Source organism: Podarcis cretensis, assembly GCF_951804945.1.
Source record: "Podarcis cretensis genome assembly, chromosome: 2".
Lineage (NCBI taxonomy): Eukaryota > Metazoa > Chordata > Lepidosauria > Squamata > Lacertidae > Podarcis > Podarcis cretensis.
This window is the reverse complement of record NC_137171.1, coordinates 47,311,885-47,333,549: the sequence shown is the minus strand read 5'-3', so window position 1 is coordinate 47,333,549 and position 21,665 is coordinate 47,311,885. Positions and strand designations below refer to the sequence as shown.

Genomic DNA, 21,665 nt, shown 5'->3' with positions numbered 1-21,665 from the left:
ATTAATTAGATTTAGTGAGTCGTGTGGCTAACATCACATGTTGTTTAGCCTTCAGAGATTATCTAGAGAATCTGTGGGGATTTCTAATTAATTAATGAGATGATAAATAACCCACACCAACACTGTTTTAACAAGGCATCCTAAAGGGGAAAGTGGGGATTCACAGGAGACAGAATGATACCAGAAAATAGGGGTTGTTGGAGTGTATTGGAGAGGCAAATATAATTGCCTACATACTGCAGGTGTGGAGTTGGGGCTGGGAAACTGTGAAATTTGAAAGAGGGACTTTCTGATTTGTAGATCTGTCAGTATGGTGTAGTGGCTAAATCATTGGGATAGGACTGGGAAGGCTTCCTTTCAAATCTTTATTCAGCCGTGAAGCTGACTGGTAACCTTGGATTGTTTGCTGTTTATGTGAAAAATAAATTAAAATTTCAGCAAAGGGATAAAGAAATAAGATACAGATTATTCCTCTAATATTTAACCTAGCAGGCCATGTGACCACTGGAGTTAACAGAGTCTTTGTTAGCACAAGGATTAAGTAGCCTAGATAGCCTGTTGTTTGGTAGGAAATAGTGAAGATAGCTGACACTTTTATTACCATATTGTATGTCAATCTTCTACTGACAACCAGTGCACTGTAGTGGCGAAGGGAGATCCAGGTCCAAACCTTCACTCAGCTATGAAGATCACTGGGTGCCTTTGGACCAGTCACTGTTCCTCAGCCCAGCCTATCTCACAGGAGTGATGTGAGGATAAACGTGGGAGAGAACCACGCACACTGTCTTGCGGTCCTAGGAGGAAAGCTGGAACACAATCTAAATAAAATAAAAGCTAGGGAGCATCCATTCTTTTCATTTCATTCCTGGAACACCTCCTGCCTTCTTCACTCTGGCCAGCTCTATTTTCATCCCCACCTTTCATGCCCACTATGCTGTGTCTGGCCCCAGATTTTTGTGGTGGCAGCAGCGCAAGCAGAATCAGACAGAAGAAGGATGAATCCTTTTTTAAAAGCGAAATCTGCAGTGTCATACCTAGCCAAGGAGAAAATGAAAGAGATTGGATGGCTAGACAAATTAAGCACAAATGCGATCAGGCCAGATTGCATACGGATGCAATGGAAGGTGGCATAAACTCAGCTCATGACTGCTGTCGGAAGGAGAGAGAGCAGGATATACTACAGCTCATCAGTGCCGACGGTTGTTAGCAGGGGGGAAATAGACATATAGAGACTAAAGATGAATGAAACCAGAGACGCTCAAATGTGATGTAAGTAATAGTAATGCTGTTGCCTACACATATATCTGTCTGGCTTGTAGGAGAAGCTCTTCCTTAAAGAAGCTTCAGGGGAAAGAGAACCTTTAAAATGTAGCACAGGTGAATTAAATTCCATTTTGCATATTAAAAAAGAAAGATGTGGCATGGTTATAGGATGCAAAATCAGTATGTCACTCAAAGACTGGCTTTGCTATAATTTTGCACATGCTGGGGACTCAGAAATAGCATATGGAATAATGTAAACATGAGCTAGAAGAAAGATGTTGCTTGGGAACAGGGGAATTTTGTTCATATCTCAATATAAATGAGATATTTTGCAGATATGTGCGTAACACGACTCTAGAAGAAAGACAAAGGCCTCTCCCTGTTGCCACCTGAAAAGGAATTTATCTGTTTACTCCTAATCATCAGGCAGAGCCTGCAAATTTTAGTATTATAATTGCAATACAGAACTCATTTTAACATTTATTGTGGGGACTTGCAAGGACACAGCTCCTTGTAGTCTGGGAAAATCTGTTCTGAAGCCAAGACACTGCAGACGACAATTATGATTATGTAACTTTCTAAAGCATTGTTTCCTTGAAAAGAACTGTCATGTTCTCTTAAGCTACCAAAGCCTTCAGTTTTTATTACTCCATGAATTTGAAGTAATCAGTTCACAGTGTCATTTGTCCTGGTTCCACACATTTTCATGGACCATTGACAAAAATGACGATCAAAAGCAGGTAAATAGAGCTTGTGACACAGATGTGTCTCCATTTACAAGTGTAGCCTGGGGCTTTCCAGGTACTTAAAGCTCCCAGCGACTGCAGCAATCTCTCAAACGGGGTAGAAAATTACCAGAGTGCAGAGGCACTGCTATTTTCCAATGTTCTAGTATATAATGCATCAAAGTATATTTTATATCTGATGGAATGTACACACTGCAAAACAGAAGTAGTGCTGCAAAGTTCACATATAGCAGATATATCCATTTTGCTGAAGCAAGATTAGTTTGTGCTGACTTTTTGGCACTGATAAGACAGGAAGTATTTTGTGCCAAGGAAATCCCAATTTCCCTGTGCGAGGGGGTTTACTTCAAGGTGCTTCAAGGCAAAACTAGACATCATTCTAAGCTCACTCGCCCCCCTGTGTCCCCCACCCCCCAGCCTGTGGCTCCTGCTAGGAAGGAAACACAGACTGTGAGGTTTCAGAACCGGGTAGGTGATGGCACACAGTAACCTTTTATATTTATTTTATTTTTAAAGGATTAAAATATAAATAAATAACTGTCCGGAAGAGCTCCACTCACTACTAGTTCAGGCACTAGCTTGGACACACCATTTTTAAAATTGGGCACATGGAAGGGCGTGCAAAGCAGCCCTGCCCCCAATCTCCTTGTGTGCATCAACCTGCCTGCGCAGTCCCTGTGCACCGTGTGCCCAGTTCTCTTGCCACCAGCTTTTTAAACATCACAACAAAATTGTTTTAAGGATAAAATGGGAAACAGAATGAACCACACACTCTGCCTTGAGCTACTTGGAGGAAAGGTGGATTATATATGTAATAAATAAATATTCCCATTTCCAAATTAGCACTAATGGAGAATTTCACAACTGATGCGTTACCCTATCTTACACACACACAACAATAATCACCAAAAAGCAGTGGGGAAGGGTGGTATTTGTGGTTAATCTTAATTAAGTAATGACTATTGACAACCAACTATTAAACCCACACAACGGTTTTGTTTTTAAGAAACTTTGCAAATGATATGTTCCTTTACTTCCTGCAACAGGTGGCTGAACTATTTTTAAGGCTACAAGCTTCACAGAGAAAGAAAATGTGGCATTAGATGCAAAGCAGAATGAAAATTATTTCAAAGAAGTTACAGGAAGATGTATCTCAGAAAATGGTCCATCTGGCAGGTAGGCAAATGCTCTCCCCACCCCCCACTCCCACAAAAACCAGAATTCATAATGAAAATGCATACCACTAGGCTATTAGTTTTCATAGAAATTGTAGTATCTACAAGCAGTCATTAGGATTCATCTCTGCTTGGCCAATTTTAGCTTTGTTTGCCTCTTCTGGATTTCCAGAGTCCTCCTAGAACAGCTTTCCCCCACCTGTTTCCCTCAGACATTTTGAATTACAGCTCTCTATCATCCTTGACCATTGGGCCATGCTGGCTGTGGCTGATGAGAGTTGTAGCCCAAAACATGCAGAGGCCACCATGTAAAGATTTCCTTACATAGTTCAGACCATTTCCTTGGGCCCCTAATTGGTTACCAAGGTGAATCAATCATATTTTGCCCTTTTAAGACTGAACTCTTTTTGAATCCACTGCTTAACCTGTGGCAATGCAGCAGAGTTGAACTCAGAAGCCTATTAATGGAACAAAGATGGGATGCACTTTGTGTGTTGCTAAACTACAGTTCACATTCTTACTGACCAAGGCTGATTAGAGTTGATCAACATCTGGAGAGCCATGGGTCCCTTATAATAACAACAACAACAACTGCTACTACTACTTATTATTTATACCCCGCCCATCTGGCTGGGTTTCCCAGCCACTCTGGGCAGCTCCCAACAGAATATTAAACAGAATAAAACATCAAACATTATCCCTCTTCTAGCTGCTGACACAAGATAGATGTCACAAGGGAGACTTTCCCCCACCTTAAACAACAGCAGTAAACATGGGAAGAGCACTGAGAGAAACCAGTCCCCCTTTTCACTACCAAGGATATAACAGATGGATACAATAAGGAAGCAATTCTAGTTAGTGGTGTGAGTGTGTGGAAGTTCAGTTCAATGAGAAATCCTTAAACCCCCAAAGAGCTAGGAGAAATAGTAAATTTGCAGAAAACTCATTTTAAATCAACTGTAAGAAAAACAGAATATGTAAAATCAACTCACTATCAGTGCATAATGTTTGAGGAGAGAGTAGGGATTTTTTTCTGAGAAGGGAGGAAGATTTCCTAAAATGGTAATTCTGGTGCAATGCTAACAAAGATGTTAAAGAGCAGGTTAGGGTACAGAGTTTTAAAAGTGTAAAAAAAAAAACCGGAACACAACCCACTTGCTGTTAGAAACACAATTCACTTTTTACTCAGATTCTGAAGGTGGCCTTGGCTATCAAATCAGCAGACAAAGGTTTGCTGTTGTTTACATGTACCACTCCTCAGAACTGCGGAAGAGAAAAATAGTACATTCCTAGGTATGTATCCACATTTTAACAAAATGATTGAAAGAGAAATACTCTTGCCTGAGGGAGGTAGTACAGTATGAGCAGGGAACCTGTGCCTACTCAGATGTTGTTGAATTGCATTTCTTATGACTATGGGCCATGCTGGCTGAGGTTGATGGGAGTTGGAGTTCAACAACATCTGAAGGGTCAAAAGTTCCTCATGCCCATTGTAGAAGAACGCATGTGGCAAATGTCAGTAGCTTTAAAACTGTAGCCAGCTTCTCCAGTAATTCCCTATGGTCTGAAGTTGTTATCTGTATTTATTTTGTATTGATGAAATCCTTGATGTACTCTAAAATTGTATTCCTGTAGTATGGAGATTAATGAGGGGACAACAAAAGTAGATTTACAAGCTGTTATGGTTACTAAGAGACATATAATACTCACTGTCTGTACTTCACTACTGTGGCTATAATTGACTATATTTCATAGTCACCATCGGAAAGACTTCCATAAATGTACATATGTAACTTAAGTTGTATGTAGGCTGATAGTTATTCTTAATGCGATCTGCTGCTCCTCATGATGATTCATTTCCCCCCCTTTTCCCCTTTGTTGCATTTGCTAATAATAATAGTAGTAATAAAATCAATTGCAACTGGGCAGAAGTTACAATGATAGCAGGTTAAGGATAAAACTTCCTGCTTCCCAAGTGCTTCTGAAGACAGCCAAGGGGAGGAAGAGTCCAAGTTCTTCTCTAGGCTCAGAAGGAAGAAAGGCACAGACTTTCCCTGATACTGTGCTGAATATCAAAGTCTCTTAGAAAATTGTGATGAATCTCACTGTTTTTAGAGTGTCTCCACAGTCAGAATAGTGTCTGTGAGAGTCCCTTCACTACTCCAGGCAGGGGAGCTGTCCCTGGTGCTGCAGTAAGACAATTTGCCTGAAAACAGCAAGGCTTCTTGTAGCTTTCTGAGCAGCTCTGAAGGTCAGGGCATGAAAGCCCGCATCAGTCTTCCCAGCTGAAAACAGTTTGGATGTACCTTTTCCTTAGCATAATAAAAACAGCAGTCCCTTCTTCCTTTGCAGGAGAGGGGGGAATCAAGGTTTTGGTACGTTTGCAAACATATTTGTACAAATTTCAAAACTTGAGTTCCACAACTATGATGTAAATTTGTCCAAATTTGACAGCTACAAGTGTGTACAGCAAAATCTGAAAACTTTACTGTTGTGTTTACCTACTTTGGATGACTTACATAGGGTTATGTATACTAACCCTATGTAAGTCATCCAAAGTAGGTACCACACAGTCAGATCCGATCATGTGATAAAGGGTATAAGATCAAGCCAAATGTGCATTAAGTCCAGTATCCTGTTCTCACAGTGGGCCACCAGATGCTGATGGGAAGCTTGCAAGCAGTTCCTCAGTAAGACATACGGTAAAGGATGCATCCTTATGAAAACATTCCTGCTGTTGGTAAAGTTTGTTTTCAGAGCCTGTTCTTTTTATTTAATTCTGATATACAGTGGAATGTTTTGTATGAAACAGAATATTTGAACAGTATAAGCCCAAATCCTGTTGAGAACTCAGCATTAGGAAAAAACCCCACTGTCATTTAAAAAATTTATTGTCATGATAGCATTGTCATTGTAAAATGGGAATATTAAATCATGTGGGGATGCTATGAAAGACATAAAACTTTAAACTAAATGTCATTCGTAACACCCCAAAGCAAGGAAAATTATGTGTCTTTGATATAAGGAAGCATATCTCCAGCAGTATCTGTCATTAATAAATTGTCAGATAAATTTTCTCCAGATGATGACTGTTTTTACAGTTCTGAAATAATAAAGATATAGGATGTACATTTGTACTGAGCATTTTATTTTATGTTTTGGTTAAAATATCACGTGGTTAAACTGGCTCTCATCAACAGTTTTATCAGTGTCAGGATGGATTTTCCAACACGTTATACAAAGAAATCTGCAGTTTTTTTGCCATGTGTTTTTCACCACATATTTGAGATCATGACCCAAAGGATAAAAAGAATTATGAGTGAGCAACGATTCCTGTTCCAGCAGTTATTCTATAACAGGCTTCCTCAATCTTGGCTCTCCAGTTGTTTTTGGCCTACAACTCCCATGATCCCTAGCTAGCAGGACCAGTGGTCAGGAATGATGGGAATTGTAGTCTCAAAACATCTGGAGGGCCAAGGTTGAGGAAACCTGTTCTATAACATTCAAAAAGAAAGCTCATGATTTTCCACCCATCCCACCTGATTTTTGTGCAGTGCCAATTTAGGTAGCATCTCTGTATGGAAGAGATGATTATGCTCCTTTGGAACATTATAAAAGAAGCAATGAAAGAGGAATTGTGACTCAGTACTTCCTTGGGATTCAGGTAGGTAGCCTTGTTGGTCTGACATAGTTGAAATAAATAAATAAAATTGTCCAGTAGCACCTAAGAGACCAACTAAGTATGTTCTGGGTATAAGTGTGCATGTACACTTCTTCAGATACTTCCTTGGGAGTTAATGGTGCATAATTAAACTGGAATTTACTACCACCAGAACTAATGATTACTGCCAATCTGAATTACTTTAAAAGCAGATGAGACAAATCCATGCAGAATGAGGCTATTGGTGGCTATTGGCCATGATGGCTCTGTACTACCTGTGTGAACATTGGTTGTTGGGGGAACAAGAATGAGGAGAGTGCTGCTGTGTTCAAATTCCATTTGAGGATTTCCCATAGACATCTGGGTGTGGCCACTGTAAGAAGAGAATGCTGAACTAGCTGGGCATTTAGTCCTCATTGAACTCTGTAGAATTTACTGTGAATGGTGCTTCCTAATTCAGTACTTGTTTGCATGCTAGAAGCTGCTCTACCTTTAATACAAAGTTCACCTCTTCCAAATTGTGGGATTTGGAAAGCAACACTGAATTTATTTTTATTTATTTATTTTTTGCAGAGCAAAATGCTCAGCAACCTTTGCAGACTCAAAGGCAAAAGGATATTTGAACCTGGGAAATCCAAGTGATGGGAGATGCTTTTGCTGGACAGATTGTCATGGCTTGAAGGCTTGTGTGCTGAAAAACAGGCTTTGTTGGAGCTGTTGATCTATGCATTTCATAGTGGTTTAGGGTGTGGTTTTGATTCTATGAGATTATTTTGTGGGGTTTTTTTTTTGTTATATTACTGTATTACTAACCTCTACTCTGATGTGGGTGCTTTGTTTTACAGGATTTTTTGGGTGCTGTGATTTGATTGAATATGTGCTTTAAATAGCTTTAATTTTCTGGCACCTAGAGAACTCTGGTTTTGAGGCAACTAATAAATGTAATAAATAAATAAGACCTCAGCTGAGGCTGAGGAAATAAAATCAAAGTCAACTGTTCTAAAGGTAAGCTGTTTGAACTGTACAGGAAGGGAAGGGGTGTGATGTATGGTTCTTATGATGGTGTCATTTCAAATTGCAGCTGGAATTGCATGTTGTCATATGTTGAAAAGTTCCCTATGTGTAAAGCACAGGAATTCAGTGCACAGAGCACGTGAGAGCCCCCATTGTTGGAAAAAAAATATGCATCCAATAACTCTTTAAAATCCATGTGCATGCTCACAAGCAAGACAGTGGATTTTTTTACCCTGTGTTTATAGTAAGAGACGGGAATGTTATACCTCCAGATGTTGCTGAACTGAAGCTCCCATAAGCCTTAGCAAGCATGGCCAATGACCAGGGATGAAGGAAGCTGTAATTCAGCAACATTTTTTTTTTAGGGGGGGTCATAGGTTCCCCTCACTTGATTTGAAGTCATGCACAGGACTGCAAATGAACCCTTTTGTCAGACTGAGGACTACGGTACGTTCCCTTGCTGGAAATATTCCAGGGGGCCACAATGAAGCTGTGGGCAGGCCAGAACCAAATGTAGGGAGGGTCAGCAGCAAATATGAGCCATGCAGCAGACATTCCTCTTACGTTTCTGGAGTAGGCTGCATGCCCATTGTGCAATGTGAGAGGTTTCTGCATCCACCCACCCATCTCTGCATCCTTAGTCCAGGCCAACAAGAGGCACGGTTCAAGGACATATTACAGTCAGACCCCAGAAGTACAGGTCCAGCAAATGCGTGTGGCCCGGGCATGGAGCTGGCCTAAGGATTTCTAGCCCCAACACAAATAATGGGAGTCCTTTTACCTGCAAATCTGAGGCACATTGCAAGACTGTCCTTCTGACATGATCTTTCATTTGCTTAATAAGGCAAGGATCCCTGAAAAAATACAATACAACCTAGACATGTACGGAAGATAGCAAAGCACTATGTTCATTCCAAATGCAGAATATGGGTGTGGGAGCACAACTGTTAGGGGATTTTAATGACATATGGTAGGATTCATCAGTGAGAACCCAGAGCAAGGACTTCCACTTGTGCAATGGGGCTTTCCTCCCCCACCTGCACAACCCATGAATTTTGCACTTGTGAGGGTGGAAGAACCTCCAGGAGGAGGACAGAGCGGATTCTTTCGTCTGGCAAGCTGAAATGCTTGTGCAGATGGAATGATGGGAAAAGCATTACACTGAATTTTCCCCAATCCTAGCCAATCTTAAGGGATAGAAATAATAATAATAAAATTGGCATAAATGAGAATCTTAAACTATGGAATGTATTACATACAGAGAAAATTGGAAATTGGTTGACTATAGAAAGAGAAGGTTCACTTCAGGACCAAGCCCAAATAATCTACTGTCTGAGGCAGCCTTGATGCACAGTATCTGTCTTGGATGCTTTAGTTGAGATTCCTGCATTGGGGGGGGGGGTTGGACTAGATGACCCCTGCGGTGCCTTCTAACTCTACAGTTCTATGATACCCAAAGCCAGACAACTTATTTCCATCATGCGGGCTTCCCACAGACATATGGTTGGTCACTATGAGAACACAAAGCTGGACTATGCAGACCTTTGATCTGATGCAGCAGGGCTCCTTATGTTCTTATTTTGAAACCTGAGAAAGAAAATTCCACAGGCAGGTCTCTTCCTCCCTGGCCCCTGCCCAACAATAACAAATTAAATAAATAACAATTTGCTGTCTCTTCGTGACACACAAAATCAGTTGCCTGATGCAGCCACCTCGTTCTGTCTAATGGTGGGACCAGCCCTGTGGGCACTCCATTGCTGTTACCTCTTCTCCTACAAAAACATCTTGTTGTAAGTGGGATCAATATTCACTCAGCTTGTAAATTGTACATCAAGGACAGGAAAAAACAGCTACGTTTATCATTACGCACTGGATGTTCAAAGCAAATACAGACATTTTTTTAACAATACAAATATGTCTGGGTTTTGAAAAATTTATAAAAGAAGTTTGAATAATGCTTAGACAAGTGGCCCTGCTTGGCAAATAATGTTTTGCAATTTATTTAGTAAGAACCCTTGTCCCTGATCCTCAGCATCTGCTCAAACATTACCGGGAGTTACTGTGGCTGCAAATCATTATTTTCAAGTCAAGTAATGACTTGTATTAACTTGACCAATAAGAGATCTCCTAATGGGGCTGCAGATAAATAGTATCACTCTGGTAACTACCATGATCAACTCTAGTAAGCAGAAGAAAGTGAATCATTAAGCGCTTCAGTTTGTTCATGTATCTCTATTGACTTTAAGTGGACTGAGAGTGCTTGTGCGCCCCTAGGACTGGAAATTAAGCCTTGCTATTTATAGTCCCTCTTCCTAGTTTTCAATGCTGTTCAAGGAAGATGTCACAATAATGCACCATTATATTCATCCAAGTAAAGCAGTCTATATGCTAGAGTGAGGATGAAGATAGATTGGCATTTGGAATGCTAAATTACGAGCTGTGATAAAAGCATCTACCACAAATGGTGTTTGCTGTTTCTGGGACATTTAGGTTTAAGTTTGGGAATTATAGCCCAAGAGCTCTCTTCTTCTCTCTTTGCTAGGTCTGAACATTTAGGAAGGGATTCTACTGAGTGCAGGCTAAAACCTATTTGTAGTACTGAGACTAGGCTACACTCAACATGGGACTTGCCCTTGCAAACTGTTCTTACATTAAGGAATAAATTTTTAAAATTTTAAAAAAATTATCCAGTAGCACCTTAGAGACCAACTAAGTTTGTTCTGGGTATAAGCTTTTGTGTGCATGCACACTTCTTCAGATACACGAAAGCTTACACCCAGAACAAACTTAGTTGGTCTCTAAGGTGCTACAGGACAATTTTTTAATTTTTTTAATTTATTTCGTCTGCGTCAGACCAACACAGCTACCTACCTGTTCTTACATTGTAGCTGATATATATCACATATTCCTCATCATATTTCTTGTTCCTTTTAGGTGTTGTTGTTTTTAAGTGTGTGCCCCAAAATGTAAAGGGTAATGCAATGAACAGGTATTTTCGCTAATAATAAGCAGTCACCTGAAGTACACAGGGGACATTGGTCCATTAGGGCAAATAGAGTACTTTTGTCTGACGGCTTACTTATTTACTACTGAGATACCTGCTGGTACTGGCCAACAACCTTCTGCTTGGCCAGCTTCAGTCTTGTCCTAGTGAAATTCTGCACCTACTCATCTCAAGAAACAGAAGGTTCTATAAGGATAGATGTAGCCATTGCTTATAAAGAAAAAATGGAATATTAGGAGGAACAAGTAGGGGGGAAGAAAAGAGTCGCCGTTTTGGTAAAATGATTTTTGCTTAGGTTAATTTATGCATTGCCTGCTTAGCTTCTACTTTTGAGATGGGAGCGCCTTCAGTCTGCATTCATTCACTTATTAATTAATTATATTTATTAGTCACTTTTGTCCGAAATGCGAATTCAAAGCAACTTACAAAAATAAGCATTAAAACCCTTTGTGAACCATCTTGGGGACCTTTTTGGCAGAAAGGTGGCATAGAAATAAACTAAGAATAAAAATGCTCTTTGACACCCCTCTTGCTTAAGAGGCCCTGCACTTTCTCTTTTTGGAATGAGGAGCTGGAAGGATGTGTTGAGAGGCCCTGCCTTTCTCCCAGCAGAGAAGAAAGTATGACAGTGCCCAAGTATACTGAGCCAAGAAATTCAGCTAGAAATTCAGCGTCATGAAATTTTACTGCTGTTGCCTCCATGTCATTGAAGGGAGGGAGAAAGGAACAAAAACTGGAATTAGTTGGTTGTGGCTCTGTTTCCACCTCCCATTGACCATCCTGCCTGGTTCCAGTGGACACCAGACACCACTGAAATAGTAACTCTCTTGTGTACCATTACAATCTCCAAGGCCAACAGAGAAAGCTTGCTTTCTGCCTGCTAAGACTAAGTGAATATAAAGCAATGATCATATTAGTTGAGAAGATGTGGCTCTAAGTAGAAGCTTGCCAGAGGCAACAATTCCCCCTCCCACAAAGCCTTTGGGGGGGGGGGAGTAGCAGGAGGAGAGGAGGGATGCCCTGTTGCACAAGTGGGAGACCCTGTGCATAGCTTCTGCTGCTGGGACTTGTGAATCAAACCCAAAGTAGTCTGATGAAAGCTAACCACAAATAAACTGAAATACCATAGTATGGTCTTTCTTTAAACCAACATATTTAAACTGCAAGAAAAGTCTAATCTGTCAATCTCCTTCTCACTTGCATTCTTAGCATTGTTAGAGCCCAGTTTTTGATAGGATTGGGATAGCTGTTAAACCGTTTAAGCGCATGACATTGATCACTTCTACTAGTTGCTCAACATGGATAACTTATACATGTCTGTTCTCTGTGCAAACGCTCCATCTCAGACCATATAGAAGATTTATGTACTGCCTGCATAAATAAAAAATATGTTGTATTTAAAAAATATCAGCTCACAGACCCTCATATCACAATGTGAACCTACTATGGCTTTGAAAAGTGATTTGCTGCCCCAAAATGTGGGATTATAGTGTGATTGAGGTACTGTGCAAGAAGTTATTTGGGGAAGCTACTTGCATGAATCTTCAGTCTTAGCCTTTATACTAAGTGTCCTTCAGTAATTAGACAACATCTATGCAACTTGTCTATGTTTTGGCTTAGTCCCCCCCCCCCAAACAAATATAACAGAAGAGTCACACATTATTAATTAAGCAGAAATTCCCAGAATGACACACACTCAACCTATTTATTTGTTATGCTATTTTCTAACTTTTCGGTTGTCTGATCCAACTCTTTTGTAAATAATTTATAGTGGCCCCAGTGAGCCAGCACTGAATTCTAGGTGGGCAGGAGTTAATATTCCATGTGGGCAGAAGTTAAAATTGGATTCAAATCAAGGGCATTCCTTGTGATGAGTGACAGTTATGAAGCATGCCCTGAAGGAATTTGGAGCTCTAAGCTAATTCCTAAGGGTCACATCCTTAGTTTCCTATTCATTCACCTGTGTGTCAGGATTTGCCACAGTGTGCATGTCTTATTCAGCAGGATCTTGACACTTCAATTTCATATTTCTTTCCACTCACAGCCTGATGTATGACACCCATTAATGCTAGAATGGAATACATATACACAGAAAGGAAAATAAATATCGCAATCAGTTATATGCTATGTTATGCATATAGAAATTAGATGCACTGTTTATTATTAAGGTTACTGTGAATATGATGATGAATATTTCAAATAAAGTTTACAATTGAATAGATGCATGATTTTTAAAATAAAAAACCTCTGATACACACAGAAATACACACATACATATGAATGAAATAAAAACAACCATATCTCCAATTCACTTATTCTGCTGACAAGCAGAGCTAACCACTCAAAATAATAAGTAAGCATAATTATTTTTAATACATGTCTACTCTACAACCATATTTCCTGCTGATATCAGGTGTTGGATAAATCATGGCAATTCATTTATGCAACACTTTAAAACATAGAACTGCATCATATAACCTGTTATGTGTTAAAGGTAAGGCTATTAAAATACAAGTATGAATATATAAATGCTAAGCAATTAAAATATAATGTAAAACTGGATGCAGACGATCACAGTACTGAAGCATATCAGGATGAATTTTATAGAAGGAAAATATTACTAGTAGAGAACAACTTTCTTTCCTAATTATAAGTTAACCTATATTTGAACCTAGCAGTTTACTTCTTTCTTCACTCTTGTTCAACATTTGTATGAAACTAATATAGCCCTGTTCAGGTATTGCTGGCAGTAAGAGAAATGTGATGTGGAGCCATGCCTTTAGTCATTGCATGGTTCTTCTTGCTGATCCCATGTTCAGCTGCTACATCTGAAGTTGGGAGCCTCTTGTACTTGTTAAGGTTCCCTCTGCATTTCAGAACCCTAGAAGGACTTGTTTATACAATGCACACAGAACTACTGTGAATCCTGAGGTTTCCTGCTTCAGATGCAGCAGCTGAACAAAGGAACACTGATAAGGAACTGTCTGATGAGAAGGGTGGGGTAAAGGGGCCCCCACATTCCATTTATGTTTCATCTTCCTGCCAGTAATACCTGAACAAGGGGAGCATGTGCTGGAATCAATGTGCTGATATTATGTTTTGTTTTTCCTTTTTGCCTAACAGACTCGGAAGTAGAGATAGAGTAGAAATTCAATTCAGTACAGTGGTACCTCGGGTTACATACGCTTCAGGTTACATACGCTTCAGCTTACAGACTCCACTAACCCAGAAAAAGTACCTTGGGTTAAGAACTTTGCTTCAGGATGAGAGGATGAGAACAGAAATCGAGTGGCAGCAGGAGGCCCCATTAGCTAAAATGAGTTTCAGGTTAAGAACGGACCTCCGGAATGAATTAAGTTCTTAACCCGAGGTACCACTGTACACAGTTAAAGGTGAATCTATCAGATTTGCACTTGCAGAAACAGTATGTGAAACACAGCTATTCTCTGAAATTCACACTTATCAAAATGTTGCAAAGCATTTCTCCAACCAGTCAATGCTTTTAAAAAATGCATCTATGCATAAAGTATGCATAAAAATGAAGATATTGGTGAAAATAGCATACATTAGAGCAGGCATAGGCAAACTCGGCCCTCCAGATATTTTGGGACTACAACTCCCATCATCCCTAGCTAACAGGACCAGTGGTCAGGGATGATGGGAACTGTAGTCCCAAAACATCTGGAGGGCCGAGTTTGCCTATGCCTGCATTAGAGAAAATGTGGATATTAGTTAAAACTGCATATAAAATGGCTTTAATTGGTTTATTTTTAATTTACAAATTGATTCAAAATGTGTAGAATTGAACTTAAGATTGGAAAAAATAGAAATCTGAACTTCCTGGTAAGGATGGGAGGAAAATTTGATTTCATCCAAATTACACTTCCAAAATAATATACAAATTGAAATGCAGCTATCTTTCAAAATGAATACAATATAGAATTTTGTAATGCAGTTTCCCATCCAAATAATGTATACAAAAATGTGTATATTAGTGGAAAGTGTGAATACAAATGCATATATTGGTGAAAATAACATGTAGGGGAAATGACTTGCAAAAATTATTATAAGAAATTTGAACTACGTAAAATGCTGATGAATTTTTAAGAGGACTTCCAAACAGTTCATAAACCAATGCAGAAGAATGGAGAAGTGTACTTAAGATCACAAAAAAGGGGGAAATTGAGAGACACAAAAATTGATAGCTTCATCCATCTCTACTTCCTCTGTAGTACTCTGATATCTCTGTTCAGAGCATATGCAAACAAAATGCCTGAGAGCTAAGGACTAAAGGAGACACCCACAGAACCAATAATGTCATAAGGACTAGAGTGTGAGGAACCAATTTGAACACTGAGACACATTTGAAATGGAATGGATACAATGTCAAATTAATTAGTGTATTTTTTTTTTTTTGCCAAGGTGACAACAGTACCAATATAACCTTTCCCTTAATACTGTTGCACACCATCCCAATCTCCAAGTGGTGTGAGGTTCCAGGCGTTCCATGCACCTATCCAAGGTTCATGTTTCCTTTTGGAAATGAGGCACAGCAGAGACTGTGGTGCCTTTATGATATATGGTTTATTTACACATATCTACAACCTGAGTCTTTGATGGAAGGGGTTCACACCATCAACACCACAAGTGGATCTTTTCTCTCCCATAGTCACAGTCTTAAATTCAAGCAGAAATCTGGCATGGCTTGCTGTCTCTGCTTGCTGCTTTACTTCTAGCTCACATCGCTGCAATTTCCAACCAACTTGCCATCTCACACAGAGCCCCCTTTTTTTGTTTCCCTTAATGGCCCATCACCCAGGAAGCTAGGCTCGCTATATGTTAACATTTACTGGATCCAGGGGTTAGAAAGGGGGGTCAGGCATACAGTCTACCTCCCCCAAATTCATAAGAATATCATGCCTTGTAAAGTCTAAACTTATATCACTCTATCTGAAAAACAAAAGGCACCAAAATATTACTTCAGGTGCCACCCACTTTTGACATGATTTGCTCTGAAATATTCATTCAGCTTGTTCATTCAGCTGAAATGTTAAAACAGACTTTCATAGATCAAAACAAAACAAAACAAAATCCTGAAAATAAAAAAGGTTGGTTTTGTATTGATCCTAACTTGATTTCACCCCCATTCATGGAGTACTGCTGCTGTCTATGGCAGGGAGTATAGTTCTGATCGTGTTATCTCCACATGCCTTGGATTCCTTATATAACAGATGAAACAGATGAATGGCTCTCAGTGAGACTCAAGACTCCTGCTGAAATTGTCCTTAAACAGAACAACTGGCAGCTGTTTGGTGGCACCAGGGAGTCTTGTTTGGCTTGCTGTGGGGGGAGGACTGTAAAGAATGACTACAAATTGAGGGGTGTGGGAGAGAAATTCCTGCTTTTCTGTCTCTGATAGATGGAGGAGACTTGATTCAGCACCCCCAACATCCTCAATAATAATCTTCCCTTTGCCCTGCTGCTTCCATCTGGCCACTGCCACCCCTCCTCAGAAGAGGGATGACCCTTTCTCCCAAATTTAAAGGGCTTGGAAGAAGCAAGGGCAAGTAAAGACATGATGGGACCCAATCTGAATCAGGACCAAACTCAGTGTATTAATTCAAGTCATTGTTGTTGTTGTTTAGACGTTTAGTCATGTCCAACTCTTCGTGACCCCATGGACCAGAGCACACCAAGCCCTCCTGTCTTCCACTGCCTCCCGCAGTTTGGTCAAACTCATGCTGGTAGCTTAGAGAACACTATCCAACCATCTTGTCCTCTGTCGTCCCCTTCTCCTTGTGCCCTCCATCTTTCCCAACACCAGGGTCTTTTCCAGGGAGTCTTCTCTTCTCATGAGGTGGCCAAAGTGTTGGAGCCTCAGCTTCAGGATCTGTCCTTCTAGTGAGCACTCAGAGCTGATTTCCTTAAGAATGGATAGGTTTGATCTTCTTGCAGTCCATGGGACTCTCAAGAGTCTCCTCCAGCACCATAATTCAAAAGCATCAATTCTTCGGTGATCAGCCTTCTTTATGGTCCAGCTCTCACTTCCATACATCACTACTGGGAAAACCATAGCTTTTACTATACGGACCTTTGTTGGCAAGGTGATGTCTCTGCTTTTTAAGATGCTGTCTAAGTCATATCTGAATCATACCTAAATTGACATTTGAGTTGGGACAATGGTGACCAAGACCAGCGGGCTCTTGCCATCCCTAGTTCCAACATGAGTCACATGCCTAGGATTTTTGCAAAACCCTCTGAAGACTCTGTAAATATACTCATGCATTCATTTATCTCTGGAATGCTTTGTTACTATATTTCAATGTAATCACTTATGAACTGTGGGATTGTGATGAATGAATGAAAGCTGGAGGTCTTCAAATTTACCAGAGAAAGTAAATAGCCTCCGGGGACTGAAGGCTCTCTCAGATAAACAATGTCAACAACAGATTAAAGGGAACCACTTCCTCTGGAAGATAAAATGGCACATTCCAGGACCATTATGCCCACTTGCCTAGAGACACCCTGATAAGTGATGATGTTTGAGTCACGTAGCCAGAAAAGGGCTGTGCAATCCAAAAAGTCTATAATCAATATGTCAGTCTACTTGTTGCATAATAAGAGACTGAGCTAAGTTTCAGAACCCTGAAGATAGAGATGTTTGGGGGCAGAGACCTGTACAGCAACCCCGTTTCACAGTGTCAAACATCCACCATCACCCCACTCTGTCTATCCCTCTGGTCGTTAGACAGAGCAACTACCTTTGCAACCATATCCTTGTAGTGCATCTGTGCATGTGCTGTATGACTGACAGCCCTTGAACAGGTGAAATAACTGGCACCACTGTCTTGGTTTTTGTGCTATTCGCCTTTGATATCTGGATGCATTCATGACACAACTCACAAAGCGAAGCCCAAGACATTTTGTTGAATGAAGCAGAGCTCAAATGGCACACCCATTCGAATAGTAGGGTCAACATTTTTAAAAGTCTTGCTGCACTAAAGGTGCCACCTGAAGCAGGTTGCTTCATTTTGCATGACAGGCCTAGTGGCGAGCTATGATTCAACCATTAATGTGGGATATTTCAGAGCATTCATCTAGTTGCCATACTAAATATAATCATGATGTGACCATTTCACTGTTGATCCACAGATCTGAGGTTAGTTATGAGAGGCCTCTATACTGAGTCTCAGCAGACACCATTTTTCTACATACAAAATCTTCTCTTTGTATATTAGATATTTTCCAATTTACATACATTACAACCACCTTATGAAAGCAGGCAGAAAGTGTGTCTGTTGATCCCTTTGGTAAGAGTTTCTGTGTGCTCCTTTGCCATAAAGTATATCTGATGTTGGGACGCAGGTGGCGCTGTGGGTTAAAGCCTCAGCGCCTAGGGCTTGCCGATCGAAACATCGGCGGTTCGAATCCCTGCGGTGGGGTGCGCTCCCGCTGCTCGGTCCCAGCGCCTGCCAACCTAGCAGTTCGAAAGCACCTCCGGGTGCAAGTAAATAGGGACCGCTTACCAGCGGGAAGGTAAACGGCGTTTCCGTGTGCGGCTCTGGCTCACCAGAGCAGTGATGTCACGCTGGCCACGTGACCCGGAAGTGTCTCCGGACAGCGCTGGCCCCTGGCCTCTTAAGTGAGATGGGCGCACAACCCCAGAGTCTGTCAAGACTGGCCCGTACGGGCAGGGGTACCTTTACCTTTACCTTTATATCTGATGTTGGCCTGAAGTTTCTTGGTAACAACCATATGGTGGGGGCAAATCTATGTAGTGTATAGACCAGGGGTAGGAAAACTAAGGCCCGGGGGCCGGATTCGGCCCAATCGCCTTCTCAATCTGGCCCGCGGACGGTCCAGGAATCAGCATGTTTTTACAAGAGTAGAATGTGTGCTTTTATTTAAAATGCATCTCTGGGTTATTTGTGGGGCATAGGAATTCGCTCATTTCCCCCAAAAAATATAGTCCAGCCCCCCCCCAAGGTCTGAGGGATGGTGGACCACCCCATGACTGAAAAAGGTTGCTGATCCCTGGTATAGACCAAATACAATACCTCAGCCATGTGGAAACACTTTCACATGACAGCCATCTTATACAAAAAGTGCTGTGAATAATCTCCTAGTTATGAGACATGTCTCCTGAGCTGAAGAAATGTTTGCTTATATGTTAAAAGTCATAAATGGGAAAATAAAGACTGCAGCTAAGCACCCAAATATCATAACTAGGATAGCATAAGTGCACTCATAGTAAAAGCACAAAATCAGAAAATATAGGCATTCATTGCCTCTCTATGAACAACATTTCTATGCTAGTTGTAAAAAGGTTTACTAACTGAAGAGTTTATATATTCTGCATAGCTGCCTCTAATTCTTGCCCTGCACCAGTTGTGCGTCTGTTCATACACATTTGCACTATTTTGTCTTCTACCCCTTCTATCTTCACCAAAATAATACACAACAGCAGTAAAATGAATTGATTTTGGTGACAAGCTGCATCTGCCAAGTTAACACCTGCAACAAATATGTCTCACTGCAATCTAATTCTCAAATCACTTTTTTTCTTTGCAAAAAAAAAAAAAAAGCAGGAAGTAGAAAAATATGGGAAGACTAAAGATCATCATGGAGAGGGGATATTTTATTAATGGAATTATATTTGTTTTTCATCAAAGGGGCAAAGGTGAATAAATACAAAAGTCCAGGGAGAGTTTTCCCCAATTTAGATTTTTAATTTGAGGAGTGAGGACTCATTATCCTTTCACCTTTAGGTACTAGGAATATTAATTTTAAAGTGACAGTTGCTGCTTTAAACTCTGCTCAAGAGCACTGATGGTGAAGGTTCTGCTCTTAGATTGAATAACAAATTAAATGCAATTAATGTGCTAAAATGCAATTATAGGATGCAAATTCTAAGCCACAGAAATGCAGTTCTGCTGAGCTCACAGCCATATAAAAACCCAATCAACTTCCATTGCACATTATGTGCATTAAACAGGGGATGAAAAATGTAAGTAGTATTTCTGAAAACAATTATATTCGGTAAGATATTTCTGTAGAACTGCATGCTATTTATTACCTTACAATATATTTCTATAATTTATTTATTATTAAATGTATATATACAACTTGCCATTTTAAATACAACAAAATAAAATCAACAGAGTGGACAAGCAAAGAAATCCTAGGCAGAGAAGTGGGAAATGCAATGACATAACAGTGCACCAAATCATGTAATATGTCATTTTCCTATAATATTTTGAGTATTTTTTTTTTAAGAATGCCCTGAAGGGGTAAAAAACCATTCAAGTTTTGTAAGCTCATAGGAGTAAACATCACACCATTTTTCTCTCTGTTGCCCTCCAATTATGGATTTTAGTGATACAAATGCAGTTACTGTGAAGAAAATACCCTCCACTCTCAAGAGCTGCTATACCATAGTGATTTGGAAATGGCACTCAGATTCTGCCTCTGCTAGGATCTTACTGCATGGCCTTTGGCAAGCCACAACCTTTGGGCTGCATTTGAATATGCTCCTCTTTCTCTCCCTTCTAATTCACTAAACCCCTTCCCCTCCCACACGCTTACCAGACTACATTCCCATTGTGGCAGCGAGCAGGAGAAAGGAAGAGATGGAAGTCTCTCTCTCCCCCTGACAATACACCAGTTGGCTTCCCCATTATGGTAAATAACTCCAGAAAGCAGATCCCAGAGGGCAATGGCATCAACCCTGTGGTTGTTATATATGGGGAGTGACCATTGCTGCATTAAGCATGTGTGACACATGGCCTTCCTTCATCCTCTGTTAGTTTGCTGCCCTCAGGTGTGCTTGGGATGCACTCCTGTGACAAGCAGTGGAGTAAGATTCAACGCCCAGGCAAGTTGCTTTCTATATGTGGAAAGCTCTATTTCTTCTGCCTGTGGGTGCATGTTGAGTCAGCCTTGTCCCCTCTCCAATACCTAAAATTGCACAGTACAGTTGTACCTCGGGTTAAGAACTTAATTTGTTCCGGAGGTCCGTTCTTAACCTGAAACTGAAGCACCACTTTAGCTAATGGGGCCTCCAGCTGCCGCCGCGCTGCCAGAGCACGATTTCTGTTCTCATCCTGAAGCAAAGTTCTTAACCCGAGGTACTATTTTTGGGTTAGCGGAGTCTGTAACCTGAAGCGTCTGTAACCCAAGGTACCACCGTACACAGGTTTCAATTTACTCCTAAGGCTGTGATCCTGTAACTATCCTAGGATAAGTCCCACTGTAGTCAATGAGGCTTACTTACTAGTATCTATTTAGCTTTCCTAAGGGCTTCTGTAGTGTTAATAGAAGCTGCTTTGGTGGGAGTAAGAAAGAAATTCTTCCCCATCTCTGATAAAAATCTGAAACAGAGAGGAATTCAGGAGTCTTAACCTGTGCCCTGTATTTGGAGTATTATAAGTTTCCCATACTAGTATTTCTGTGCCTAGAAATACGAGTCTTGGTGACTAGTTTTTGTGTCTATGAATTTTCTTTGAAAATGGACATTAGGCAGAAGTGATCAACTCTTGAGGAACACGATGCTCTATAATAAAGGGCATGAGTATGGAATGAATTTCTCACAGATTACTTTGATCAGTATGAGCATGACAAAGCAGAATACAATGCAGAGCTGGAGACAGCATTGTGACCAGGTCCTAACTAGTGAAAAAAATACTTGAATACTTTGTTTTATTTTCTAGTTGTTGAGAAAAAGGGAGAGACTTCTACTGATATAATTGGCACCTGTCTTTTGCTGTATCTGGGACCAATGTTCTGCAGCCCCTCAGCATGTG

The 21,665-nt window shown here is 40.5% G+C and overlaps 1 long non-coding RNA gene across 1 annotated transcript in view; it reads left to right on the top strand.

The window, feature by feature from the left end:
• Positions 1–1,078: 1,078 nt before the first annotated feature.
• Positions 1,079–21,665, top strand: part of LOC307209652 — a 143,586-nt gene continuing 122,999 nt past the window's right edge. The window contains exons 1-2 of the long non-coding RNA XR_013835697.1: positions 1,079–1,269; positions 3,056–3,185. This is a non-coding gene — a long non-coding RNA (uncharacterized lncRNA). The remainder of the gene's footprint in view (positions 1,270–3,055; positions 3,186–21,665) is intronic.